The sequence below is a fragment of the Lygodium microphyllum genome, chromosome 4, assembly GCF_053477565.2.
Source record: "Lygodium microphyllum isolate KBCC chromosome 4, Lygodium_microphyllum_v1.1.10, whole genome shotgun sequence".
NCBI lineage: Eukaryota > Viridiplantae > Streptophyta > Polypodiopsida > Schizaeales > Lygodiaceae > Lygodium > Lygodium microphyllum.
Genome location: NC_141138.1, coordinates 171,725,251 through 171,739,700, shown reverse-complemented (window position 1 = coordinate 171,739,700; position 14,450 = coordinate 171,725,251). Strand labels below are relative to the sequence as shown.

The following is a 14,450-nucleotide window of genomic DNA, read 5'->3' as shown; positions in this document are numbered from 1 at the left end:
AAACATAGCCTTGTGTCGCGTTGAAATCTCCTCTTCAAGTAGGTCCACCAGTCCTTCAATGCGCTGATACCATGTCAGAGTGAAGTAGTGCGGAAGCAAATGACCTAGACAAGGAATGAACAAAGAGAGGAGAGAGAGAGAAAGAGTGAAACGTAGAAAATCTATAGTGAAGAATGGTGTATAAGGATGCAGATATATACACGGGTGTAGAGAGAATGTTTGCTTATGTCTCCACCTCGAAGATCTCACTCTCCGTGAACCTTGAGGGTAGTCTCCACGGTATGTAGCTTGAAAATTGAGAGCACAATTGTGAAAGAGTGTGGAAATTGGGGCCAATAAATAGGCCACTAATGATGCGTGCAGCTGATTGGACAAAATTGACCGACCATCTGCAGCAGCCTGCCGACCTGCCCCTGCCACGTAACCTGCTGATGTCGGCTGCTTGCGCTCTTGCCAGGTGGACTGCCTTCTGAAAACTGCACTTACTTGTCTAGGGAATGCAAATCTCTACAACTTCAGCATTAATAAATTGTCCAAATTGGCTGGTGGTCATCCACAGTTAATGTGCTAACAACCCTTTTGGAATCCTAAGTTGTTCCAAACATTAAATGGTCTTAGACTAGCATTAATTAATTAATGAATGCATAGTCTTAATGCCACCACATGACATTTTAAAGGTCCATTTAATGTCCTAGGCCCACATTGGCATTAGGCACTCATAAGTACCTATTTGGCATAACTTAATGTATTTTTTGCCAACGTCACCCATTGCATACTTGGGGTACTTAGGCTGTCATCGTGACTTAACTGACTTGCACTTCACATGTGCACAACTTAATAATGCCAAAGCTAAGCATTGAAAATACACGTCCCCATGACATGGGCATTAAAGGCAAGTTGCCAACATTGCAAATAGGCACTAAGGTAAGGTCACCAATGACGGTATCCTCATGTGAATGGAGATCCTGGAGCCAACCTCCTTAGGGAGTCATATGATTTGATGCATTGCTGTTGATGAGCCAAGACCTCTTAGAAGAAGAGATAGTTAAAGAAGGCTCCTTTGATTGATGTGTGTGAAGGAACATTGACTCGGTAGTAATAGTGTGGGTAGAAGTAGAGGTAGAGGGCGGCTTTGATGTAGCTCCATTCGCTCTTGAACAAAGGTGATGGTATTTCTTCTAGCAATTCTTCTTAGGGTCCGAGGTCTCCCATAGTGTGGACACTTGGGATATCCTTTGCACTTCCCCTCTGTATCTGTATTAGAGTTGGAAGATGAGTTTGATTTTTTGGACTTCTTCTTCCCTTTCTTGTGCTTGGCTTGTTCTTTACGTGAGGATGATGCCACAAAAGCATGGATTGTGCCCCAACATTGCGAGAATCTCTCCGTGTGACACACATCTTGCTTTGGCACCATCGGGAATAGCTCCTTCCAAGTGATAGTATCCCTTGTATGAGAGGTGAGGAGATTGGTGTAGAATACATCAATACTTTAGTGACGAGATGTGATAGAAGTGTCATAGCAAGGTCTCCCAAAGTCATGATCTTACCGAGGAATGCAAGCTCATCTTGAATCTCCTTCATCTTGTTAATGTGAGAGAGATGTTGAAGCTTCAACTTGAGGGTCATGTGATGCCCGAATGTTTGGACTTGTTAAAGAGATGCCAATTTGGTTTAGACTTCTAGTGTGGTGCGGATACGTCTTACCATAGAGAATGTATGCAACTTAGAAAGTGAAATGAGAGGGCTCTAGTGATGAGTTGATCCCATAAAATTACCGAGTTTAAGATTGCTCCTACATGGGGATCCATGGTAGGTTGGTGATGAGGGATCATTATGAAATCCCATAGGTCAAAGGTGTGGAGGATACACTCAACTTGCACAACCATAGAGAATAGTTTGTCCCATCCAACTTTTTGGAGGTGGGAAGAGAGGGTAGGATGAACACTTTTATATGTGGTGCATGATTGCTGATCATGGATTGGTAGGTAGGAAAGGGGGAATAGAGATATGAAGTTGGCCGGGAAGAAGCCTTTGTTCACAGTTTGTTTGTTAATTTGCATCACGGTCTGAGTCTCAATATTGGCCATCTTCACATTTGTCATTGATCCTCAAGGTCACAATGGTTTGAATGCCGGTCTTCATGGTCTCGATCATCATTGTGATGATGGGTCTTGCTTTCCCAATCCACATGATTGTGCCTATTACAATTTGCTATCTATATCCTTCATGAAGATCTGTAAGAAATAAGAAATGTGGCTGGATGCGGAATCCGACTTGGTGTTGATGAAAATAGCCTAGAGGATGATGATGTCAGCCTGTTCAGAGTCTGCCTAGCCACTGTATAGCCTCTGTACACTTTGTGAGGCCCCTATTACAACCTCTAGATGTCCACCATATCTTTGGTACCCACACTTAGCCTTTTGTGTGACAACCTCTAGTGTTTACCATGTTTGTGTTGTGCCCACACTTTACAGGTGGTTGCTCACTAAAGTCTCTATACACTTCGTACTTTTTTGGTTGTGATTGAGGAGGGGTGTTGAGATATTGGCAATCACACCCAGCTTAGCCTCTTTGTATGGAGTAGTGTGGGCTTAGGATGCAGAATCCTATATCCGACCCTATAGAACCAAGGCTGAATCTCTTGTACCTATTGGATAATAAATACCCAGGTCGAGGGTCCCCCTCAAGAACTGCAAAATCCTCATAGCAGCCAACTTAGGTTCACTCATGAACCATGCAACCAAACCTATAGGAAAACACAAATCAATCCTAGTACTAAGGAGCCGTATCAACAACCCAAATCAACTGCCTTTAGTAGGTAGCATTTGCTGCCGGTGAATCTGAATGGGCCATAGCCTTCCAGTTCGGATCCATGGGAATAGAAAGAGCCTTATGCCCCTCCATCTCAAACATAGTCAAAAGCTTTTGCACATACTGCTGTTGGGAGATGAAAATCTCCCTCGGATTTTGGTAAATTTCTTGACCTAGAAAGAAGTGGAGAAGGCCCATATTTGTCATCTCAAACATCTCTTGTAGTGCCTCCTTTTGTGTGCTTGACCTTTTGGGCATGGTCACCTGTCAAGATGAGATCATCCACATAAAGTATGAACAACACGTACCCTCAGTTGAGGTGTGGATATACAATTGGGGATCGGAAGAGAATCGCTGATATCCCAACTTCCCTTGGAGGAATGATTCTATGTTTTTGTTCCAAGCACGTGGAGCCTGTTTGAGGCTGTCAAGGGCCTTCTTCAAACTATACACCTCGCCATTTGATGAGGAAAAGCCAAGAACTCAACATAGATCTTTGCCTTCAAATCTCTATTAAGGAATGCATACTTCACATTAAGCTCATAAATTAGCCATCTTCTATGGCTGGCTAATACAAGAATGACCCTAATGGTAGCCATCCGAGTTGTAGGTGTAAAGGTATCATGGAAATCCTCTCCTAGCTGCCGTGTGAATCCTTTTGTAATGAGCCATGTCTTGTGCTTATCCAGAGTGCCATCCCTATGGTACTTGGTCTTAAAGATCCATTTGACTCTAATGACCTTCCTATGAGCGAGCCGTGTCACAAGATCCCAAGTGCCATTCCGCTCAATCGCATCCAACTCTTGCTCCATAACCTTCTTCCAATACTGTGATTGCAAAGCCTTCTTCATGGAGGTGGGCTCTCTATTCTGCATGGCACGAGACATCTAACAATAGTTAGTACAAATAAGCTTGGTGGAGTGTGCTTGGTTCTTTCGAGATTGCCACGGACCATCCTATGGTTGCCGCTCCTCAGGAACTCCCTCTATCCCGCATCATGGAGTGCATCATGTGCTCAACAAGGAGGAGGCGCATACTCCCCTCGCCACTTTGTCTCTATTGAAGTCTTTGGAATGTCGATCGGTGTTGGCTCAACGGGCGAAATGAGTAGTGAAGCAAATCTCCTTCTCCATTGATGGTAGAGCCTCAAGAGGCATACGCTCCAAAGGCACATGCTCAGGTGCTCAACTGTCACTTGGATCTCCAAGTATGGGATTCTCAACACCCCTTTGCAGATGGGAATATGAATTGAACATCTTGACTCGTGTATACCTCTCGTGAAAGGGGATCATAAAGTCTGTATCCCTGGGAATGCAAGCTATAACCCACGAACACTTCCAGTTTGCAAAGTCAACTTAAACTTGTTCCTCTATTTCTTTAGGATGTAAACATAAGCATCATGCTCGAACACCCTGAAATAAGACACATTCGTCTTTTGACTGAAGTAAGCCTCAAAAGGTGTCATGCCTGTAAAGAAAAATACCCTAACACAGAAACATAAATAGAAACCGTACGACAAAGCACATACTGATAAAAAGAACACAGTTAGGGTTAGGGTTAGAGTAACTCTGAGACAATGAACACAGTGAATAAATGAAATGATATGACTACTAATAATACGATGCTCATGCAGCAAACACACTATGCAGTGAATGAATACTGAACCTCGAACTCCTATATCTCTAGGATCAAGGCAGGGGTAATGAGCTGGAGAGTGTGTCGTACTCCGAATGGATCCCGAATCGCAACAAGTCAGCCTTCGGATGTCGAACACCAGCAAACGCAGCAGTGAGAAGTTGGATCTGATGCAGACAACAATGAGGAGAGAGAAAGACTAAAAACGGAGCCTGTAGGAGAGAGAAAGATTGAAAACGAGGCAGTACAACCTGTAGGAGAGAGAAAGACTAAAAACGGAGCCTGCAAGAGAGAGAAAGACTGAATTTGCAGGCAGAACAGCCTGCAGGAGAGAGAAAGAATGCAGCGATTGTAGACAGGAGAGAGAAAGCTGTTAGGGCGGCAGCTGGAGTCTGCAAACGTAGCAGTTTGCTGACTTGGGAGGCTGTACGACAATAGTGCAGATGAACAATAGTCAGTCGCAAGGCAGAAACAGCAGCTATCAGCGTGTGGAGGGTTGGAAACAGGCGCCAGACTGTAGGGAACAGTGATGGACAGCAAGGGCTGAGATGTCCTCCGTGATCGGGGTGTGGGCAGCAAGCTGGTAACACTTGAAACCTGCAAAAACGAGATTATGAAAGAGTGGAGGGCTGGCTACCAATTTATAGAAGATTAGGATTCTAGATTCTCTCCCACTTAACTTTCTCGATCCGCTCCCCGTTTTAGGGTTTTGGCTAAAATAAGCCTAAAATAAGCATGTTTTGGGGCTGTTTAAGTGGCTAAGTGCATTTCTTAGCACAACAATTCCAACTACGACTGATATAGGGGATTGATTAAGGATGTGAATAGCGGTGGCCATTGCTTTGCGGTCCATAGACACAGAGGTGTTTGCTGATGCTCCATCATAGTCCACACCATCTTGATCACACTGTGATTCTCCTTCTCCAATATGCCATTCTCTTGATGTATGTCCATGTTGACAAACTCCTAGTGAATGCCACAATTTGCACAAAACCTAGCTAGCTCATTGGAGACAAACTCCCCTCCTTTGTATGAACGCAGGGTCTTGAGTTTCTTGCCAGACTTGTTCTCCTCGAAGATCAACCAATCCTTAAGGTGTTGAAATAGCTTTAAATATGCCCAAGTCATCTTGCTAAAATCATCAACAATCAGCATAAAGTATAAAATCTCCTTAAGGGAGTCCATCCTCATCAATTCACACATAAGTCCGTCGAAATAAGTTCCAAGGGTATCTTATTCTTATACGAAGCCTTGTTGAAAAAATAACATCTCTACGTTGCTTGCCATGAATGCAAGACACACATGGCAGGTGGCTCACCCCAGTCTTTGGCAATCCACATACAAGCTGTCTGCGAGTTGCCTTCCTAAGGTACTTGTAGTTGAGGTGGCTAAACCGAGCATGCCATGGCTTAATTTGAGTCCGTGAAGAGAGAAGAAGCGAAGTAAAGGTTGATAAAGTCCACATCTTGTATTCTCCATTCTCCTTGTGACCCACATGAAGAGCTTGTCAAGAATCTCCATCAAGATTTCAAAGGGTCCTTATCAAACTCGACCATAAGACCAAGATCACCAACCTTACTTAGTGAAAGAAGATGATATCCCAAACCCGGCACATAGAGAATTTTCGATGTGTGGCTACCACCTTGCCCTTTCAGAATTAGTTGCATATCACCTTTGCCTTTGATAGGAATAGAAGAGGTGTCACCTATGAGAATTTGCCTATGCATCAGACTCATACGAGCAATACCACTTGAAGGAGTCATGTGGTGGGAGGGGTCACTATCCGCAATCCACTCATGAGGCTGAGGGGCCTACATGGTTGCATGAGAGATCGTTGGACTAGCATCCTCAATCACCTCCAAATGGAGGAAGGCGGCCGATAAAGGAGCAACCACAACTCCTGAGTCCTTCGTAGTTTTATCCTTGCTCTTCCTTTTGTTCTTGTCAGGGCAATCCTTCTTCCAATGGCTTGTCTTACCACAAATGTGACAAGTAGACTCCTTGGCTTTATCTTGCTTGGTTTTCTTCTTCTTCTTCTTCTTTTTCTTTCTGTTGGGAAGATTGTCCTCTCAATGCCTCCAACTTGGGAGTATTCTAACCTTTTGAGTTGTTCCTCTTGGTTTGTGGCCATAGCAGCTAAGAAACACGTTTCTTTGAATTTGAAACTTACGAAACGTTTCTGAGAGTAAAAAATGTGGACGTTTTTAACTTTTTTTTTATTTTTTTGGTGAGTTTGGAACCCAAAACATGGTTTTTTTGACAAAAACTAATGGGCAATGTTAAACATGATGACAATGATGTGTAATGACGTGTGAGGGCTCAAGATTTTGGATGAGAGATTGATTTTTTTGTGATTTTGTTTAGTTAATGAACTTTGCCAATCTAGTATCTATTCCTGTCTTGAGATTTGAATATTATACGACTTTAAATCATTTATGATATATTACAATTCATTCTTGATTTTGACATTTTGTGAGTTTGTTTTGAAATGAGAATCATGATGTTGCAACTTGACTCAATCCATATTATAGATAGGCTATTTACATGTTAATTTCAATTTTCTTTGTATGATATGTATGAATCATAATGTTTGAGTTTTAAACCATAGTATAGCTTGTCCAAAGACTAACTTTGACATAAGTGACAAGTCAATAATGGATCATGGATATTTAACATATAATGTATTATTCTCAATTAACTCTATTTTCACTCGAGCTCAATTAGCCATTCTTTGTTTAAGAGAGAGTTCCATAGAGGTTTGGAATCTTTTTCCCCAATCAAAACTATTAAAAATCCCTATATAAAAAAACCTACGTTTCTTATTTTACCCCCTCTTGAAAGAAACTTACGAAACACGTTTCTGCTGTTTTATTTCTAAACGTTTCCGACGTTTCTGGCTACTATGTTTGTGGCTATCAGAACCAACTCCTCCGTAAGGGTATTTGTTTGCCTTGAAGCAATCAAGGTAGGGTAGAATGCACTAAATCATGGTGGTAACTGTGAAAGAAGAGTTATTGCCATGTCCTTTGAGGTAATTAGCTTGCCTTTGTTTTGGAGTGCATCTGCAATTGTCGAAGCTTATTGACATGCTCCCGTATGGAAGCTGACTTGGACGTGTTCAAAGTCTGCATTTGTACCTCTAGAGACACCTATTTCATAAAGTCCATCTGATTGTACAACTGATTCCAAGATACCCAAGAAAGTAGTGAGCAATAACAATATGATGTTGCTGACCAGCACACATTTGGGAGTGCAAACATGGTTCCAAGATACCCAAGAAATACCAGCATGCATGAAATCCTTCTTCCAGAACATAGAGAGGAAGGCCCTAGTAAGCGTGGCAAGCATGATGGTCTACACCACTTTGAGGCACACATGGAAAGACCACACTTGGGATTTCTGATAAAGGAACTTGGATTCCACCTTGTCAGAGATTCATCATAGCAATTGTTTAGGCATAACATTGACACCCAAAGTGTAACCTAGATGTCTTGCAATATTGCCTTCGTGAATCACTTCCCCTTGCCAACCCAAGGCTTGAAGATCAAAACAATATAACTAATGAGAGATGACTTAGAAATGTTAATATGCAGCCCTGAAGCTTGATCAAACAAGTCCTAGATGTCCAGTGCCTCACGGAGGTTATCCTAATCAGCTCTCAATATCATAAAGGTATCATCAACCAAAGCCTACCTAACAAAGTGCTGATTCAACAGAGGAAATAGGTTAATCAGCTGCCTTTGTGGACGTATCCATATAGTACAATCTGTCTAGTCGGATTGACTGTATATGATCCATACTATTTTCATCCGATTCTTTTCTTTTTTTTGGGGGGGTTAGTGTAAAGAGAAAATTGATTTTTTGCTATAAACTTATCCTCTTCATCCTCATCCTCATCAACCTCTACCTCTACCTCACTTGCTTCCTTCTCTTCTTCTACCTCTCTCTTACAAGCTTCTCTACTCTTATCTCTCCTCCATCTACCTCTCTCTTCCTCTATATCCTCCTCTTTCTCTTGTGCCTCATCCTCTATGTGTATCTCTATTTTTATTTTCTCTTTCTTTACCTCGTTTTCTTTCCCTTTCCCTGCCTCTACCCGTATCTCTATAATCTTTACCTCTACCACCATGCCTAAGCCTCTTCATGAAGCCTTCACATTATACACAACTCACCTTGAGTCTTAGCCTTTAGAATTTTTTTTGTATCTACTACTTTTTGCACTTGGCACTTGACTTGCTAAACCATGATCCATCATTGCAGCTAGCTCCTTTTTTTGATCCATTGTACATGTCTTCAATCTTATAAATGATATTGGATCTTGGAAATTACTTGTGACTAGAGTCTTGGATTTACATTTTGTCTCAACCTCTTGTCATTTTCACGACTCATTCTTAAAAATTGAAGCAAAGAAATTTGTGGTTTGTAAATTGTAATAGTATTGAATAGATAATGCCTTGTGACACTCTATCTCATGGGTAGCCACTCTCATGTCACTTCAAGTCATCGGCAAAAATTGGTGGAGGTCTCCTCTGAGTCACCACATCGCGCACATGCCATTGGGTCCTTGCCATATCCAAGTCAAGTGCCAACTACTAAACTCCTATGGGCTAGAAGCCATAGAAAGAGGGATATTTTCTTGGGCCTGAAGCTCTCATATAGTTGCCTCCAAAAGTCATATAAAAACTCATTTGAGATTCCCTCTCTATGCCAATGAGAGGTGGCTGTAGGCTGTGCTCTAATCTTGCTCATATGTATCCTATGTCCCAATCTAGTGGTGTAGCCAAAAAAGGGAATGTCTCATGGCCTATTAGTGAAGGGATCCCTCCACACCCACTCTCCTAGATCCCATTGAAGTCTTTGTAGAGGCCTCCTTTGGTATGCCCAATATCTCCATCTATCTATAAGACAAGTGATTGGGTCTGGGTCCATGTGCCATTTCCTTTCAAAGTGTGCCACTACTCTAATTCTCTGCCCTAGAGCAGCCACTGAGGGCTGTAAGGTCAAGATCCTGTTGCTGGAGGCGGCCATCCTCCCCAACTGTGAAAGTGAATGTCCTGTCTCTGCTAGATGCAATGACTGCTAGAAGGATATCCCCTCCAGAGAAGAGACCAATCCAAGTCTCTGAGTGGAAGCTGTGTTAGTTTGCGAATCTTATGGAACCCCCTCCATCATGGCCTCAATCATAGCCCTGGCTAACCTAAGAACATGAAGTCTCTGCCTTCAATTCTCGTGTGGTAACTCTTGAAATGCAAACCACTCCCCCACTGATGTAGCGACCTGCAAAGAGAATCTCCCCCATGATAAGTGTGTCCGCTGTCCAATGGTGTAGTAATCTTGTATATGGCATCTCAGGGAAATTGGATAGTCATCCTTACAAAGGCTGTAGAGGCAAGAATATGAAGCACATCCTTGACATGATAGGAGTTGGTAGTAATCTTGTATATGGCATCTCAGGGAAATTGGATAGGCATTCTTACAAAGGCTGTTGAGACAAGAATATGGACATCCTTGACATGATAAGTGTGTCTGCTGCCCAATGGTGTAGTAATCTTGTGTATGGCATCTCAAGGAAATTGGATAGCCATCCTTACAAAGGCTGTTGAGGCAAGAATATGAAGCACATCCTTGACATGATAGGAGTTGGTAGTAATCTTGTATATGGCATCTCAGGGAAATTGGATAGGCATTCTTACAAAGGCTGTTGAGACAAGAATATGAAGGACATCCTTGACATGATAGGAGTTGGAATACACAAATGGATCAACCAAGGAGGATTTTGAAGTACAAGCTCCGTTTCTGGTTCTTGAGACATTTGTCACATGCCTTGTTTGAGTGCATATTTGATTGAGGGGAATCAAATTAGTGTGGAGTCATTTGAACTCAATCTGCACATAATAGGGTGCCACATGACAACTCTGTGCTTGATCTACAAATGCCTTGTGAATTAGACAAGATGGTGCATCCTCCAGAAGTTAATCAATCTAGTAAAGTAGAAGACTCAAAGAAACTGAAAACTACAAGAGGCATGGAGTGACATTCAAGGTGGTCTCAGATGTCTTTAAAGTTGGATATTATTGGCCCTGAAGCACGAAAGTATTGGTTGTTAATAAAGACAGTTCAAAAAAGCTTCATTGGTTCCAAGCAACAAATAAAAGCAGACATGAAAAGGCAAGTAGAGAAAATATAAAAATCTCAAATTTCCTCTTGAACTTTGTTCCTCAGAGGGAGCATTATACTGCATTAGAATGTGTGCCATGTGTCACATTTGAGTTTGGTGTTCCAATATGTGAGATTTGGGCTCTGCCATTGGTGCACTTTGGCTGCAGTTGTATAAGAGTGGTCTGCCGCACTGTTTGATTACATTAAGACATTTCTCTCCATTTGCTTTCAGAAGATGTTCAAGGAAAAATATATGGTCTATAGCTGCTGCTGTTTCTAGCAGTCTATATATAGGTGAAGCTTATAATTTACTCTAATTTTGGTGGTGACATTTGCTCTAAACTGCAGGTCACATTCATCAGAGGCAGAATACCACAGCTGTTCTTTCATCTCTCTCTTCTGTTTTGCAATCTCCATCACTTGCTGTGCCCATTATTATATAGTCAATTTTACTCCATGGAGAATTTGCATTGAATTTAAACTTGCAGGTTTTGAAATTGTTTTTTCCACAGTCGTTACTCCTTTCCAGTAGAGCTGTTTTTGCTTTGCAGACTAGTATTTAAAAAGTGTTTTCAATGTTTGGCAATTATTTGTTTTTAGGTGAAAGTCTTTCAAGTGAAGTTAGGGTTTGGGCGACTATCTACTAAATGATATGATGGTATAGCTGGAAGCCTCAGTTCTAGGATTGAAGGTATGTATTGGCTTTTGATTTTCCGATAATGTAGTTTGTGATCCCCCCTTTTTATTTAGCAAGCTCTAGAACATGAACAACTAATCTTAAACTTTGGTGCTAGAAGCTTTTAATAGTCCAATACGAATATGGGGAAGCAAAATAAATAGTAGATGAGCAAATATTAGCAAAACATCACCCAAATTGTGAGTATGATTGCATCTTCGAGTTTGATACATGTTAAAATAGGTATGCTCGGTGTGCATGTGAATTTCTGATTTGCTGGAAATCTTATTCTTCAGATTGTTTTGGGGAAAAAATGAGGCTTCAAGGCCTTAAAATTGTATATTAGGCTTTTCCTTGCCTCCATCAATCTGGATCATTTAGTTTGTTTCTTGGTTCATTTTCTTGTGCGGTTGTCTCTTGTCTCTTCTTGTGATAGCTGCAGGTCTGCTTCTACATATCAATTTCTTCCTATGTACGTCTGTCTATATTTCTGCTGCCTGCAAGACTTGCCATGCCCATGATTGCTCCGCATCAGCTTCTCTTTTATTCAACTAGGCAAACTCCATGTATTAGGTTAGACTCGTGGTGAGTTCAATATCATGTGCCTTCTATGCTTCTTGTCAACTCAACAGTTCTCAAAAATGAACAACACTCATTGGCAGAATCCTCATCATTGTGTCTTGTGAACACGATTAATAGTGCGAAAGTGTCACACCACTATTTAACTGTGAGAGTGCGCAACGGAAGAAGAAAACATGAACACAGAGGGAAAGAGAGAGAGAGAGAGAGAAAGCAGAAAATGAAGGAAGAAAATCTGCACTGATTGAAATGAATGCTGAATACAAAACTGTGGACTGATCAGTCCCTGCACGCAGCCCGGAGCATCAGTGAGGGCACCAGATCAGGCTGATGATGACGGCAGCACCGAAGACGCAGGAAGATGACGGATTTGGAGTGTGCACCTGCCAAGGAAGGAGGGAAGATGATAATACAACTAATTGCCAAGTGGGAAATCACTATAAATAACCAAAAAACCCAAAAACTGGCCGACCTGAAATTTGAGGCTAAAAATAGTCCGACCAGCATTTAATGCTAGTAAAATGCTAGGAATGCTTAGAAAAATCCCAGAAAGGGTGGACAATGTCCGGTAGGTGAGGTAGGCTGAAGAATGCAGAAATTGCTCGGGGAAATGCACATAATATCCCGACTAGAGGAGAACATGCACTGAAATGCAATAAACTAAGTGCCCTAGAATGAGCTACCTCCTCCGTCAAAACAAGTGATAGACAAGTTAGAGCTCCTAAAGTCCTTGTTTGACTTAGATTGAGTCTCACAGGGAGGAGATGACAGGGCATGACAAACATGATTGCTAATGCCCCCCCTCTCAGATCCTAGATGTGGCGGAAGGCCAAGGGAGAAACGGATCCTAGGGTGGCAAGAGAAATACCAATGTCGATGAAGTCCGTTGATGAAGATTGTCGATGACGAAGCTTCTCACGATCCTGGAAAACCCCCTCTAAAACACTAGGGGCCAGGAAATCCATAGCCGCATCACTGAGATCGTCCCCCTCTGAAAGGGATGGGGGGTACGAGGGAACCACTGGAGGAGAGAGTGGGGGATGGGAAGGAACCTATGGAAAAGAGGGTGCACAAGTGGGAATGGGTGTAGCAATAGACAACTGCCTCGGAGGACCTTGCATAAGAGAAGGGGAATGGAGCTTGTAAAGCCCGCTCTCCTGTCAACCTGTCGCGATAACAGCCCATGTAGAAGAATCCTCGATACAAAAGGCCTGCTCGGTGAAGACAACCCGGGTACCAAGCCTAGTAAGGCCATAGACTGAGAGGAGTGGAAAGCCCAAGTCCAGAACATAAAGAGCTTGGGAAAGGGAGGTCGAGGAAATAAAGGCAAAGTACCAACACCACAAATAGGCACTGAAACAATGTCACCAACAATGACTGAACCCTCAGAAGGGCATAGATCCTGCAACAAATCACCTTGGGGAGTCATATGACTAGAAGCTCCACTATCAACCAACCAATGTCTCTTAGAAGAGGAGGCAACCACTGAAGAAGGCTCCTCCAAATCAACAATATGAAGGAACACTGACTCATGGGTAATCACTGGAGTAGAGGTAGGAGGCTCGGATGTTTTAGCTCCATCCTTCGCTCTTGGACGAAGGTGAGGGTACTTCTTCCAACATTTCTCATTTGGACGTGTCCCCTTCCCACAGTATGGGCATTTAGGCTTCTTCGAGTTGGAGTCAGAACTTGATGAACTCTCATGTCTTTTAGCCTGTGACTTCCCTTTCTTCTGTGTCCCCCCTTCCGAACCTGCAACAAAAGCTTTGATGGAGGTGGATCCACTGGCTACCACTTTGGCGCGCTCGTCATGCTCCAAAACAAGCGGGGCAAGCTCCTTCCATCGAAGCTTATCACGGGTCCTTGATGTAAGAAGGCTAGTGTAGAAGACATTAAAACAGGGAGATGGCAGCTGAGTCAAAAGAATCATGGCCATATCCTCGGAAGAGATCATCCTACCAAGGGATGCAAGCTCATCCTCATGTCCTCCAACCTGTTGATATGATCCTTCACGGAAGAAGAACCATCAACAACGAGCATCTGTAATTTCTTCTCAAGAGTAATCCGATGGGCAAATGTCTTCTGATGGTACAAAGAAGCAAGCTTTGTCCACACTTTCGTTGCTTTCTGCAACCTGCATACATGCATTAGGACAGAATCCTGTAAGCTCATAAAGAGGAAAGGTCGAGTTCTCAAGTTGAGCCGATCCCATAAGGCCGCACGATCCATCGATGATCCAATGGTGGGGTCCTCCAGTGGACAGGAAATAGGGTGGGTAACAAACTCCCGAATATCGAAGGTATCAAGGATACACTCCACCTTACGCGACCAAAGCGAGTAGTTGGAACCATCAAGCCAAACTTCTTTGGGCAAAGAAGGGAGTACGAGCACTTGTATAGAGGGTGCCATGGAAGGCATATGAAGGCCAGCAGAATGAGCCTTTTGTGAAACATGGAGATCTTGTTCAAATGGGCTAGGTGATCTCCGGTCGTCGCGTGAACTAGCACGAAAGTCTCTCCGTCTCTCAGAGGAAAGAATAGAAACCTCATCCTTTGAATCCGCAAATAATTAGTGATAAGACATCTTCGTA

At 42.7% G+C, this 14,450-nt stretch overlaps 1 protein-coding gene across 9 annotated transcripts in view; it reads left to right on the top strand.

Annotated features, from left to right (window-relative positions):
- The window catches only part of LOC148037906 (peptidase M50B-like protein), a 139,665-nt gene that overhangs the window by 7,492 nt on the left and 117,723 nt on the right, over positions 1-14,450 (top strand). For 3 of the 9 annotated variants that reach the window (XM_087676889.1, XM_087676897.1, XM_087676895.1), the window contains exon 2: positions 11,206-11,296. The exons of 1 other annotated variant lie outside the window; for it this stretch is intronic. The gene's annotated coding sequence lies outside the window, so the exon portion shown is untranslated. Of the gene's footprint in view, positions 1-10,953; positions 11,094-11,205; positions 11,297-11,399; positions 11,482-14,450 lie in introns of all 9 variants that reach the window. 5 more of the 9 variants (XM_087676893.1, XM_087676894.1, XM_087676891.1 and 2 more) reach the window with 5 other exon arrangements.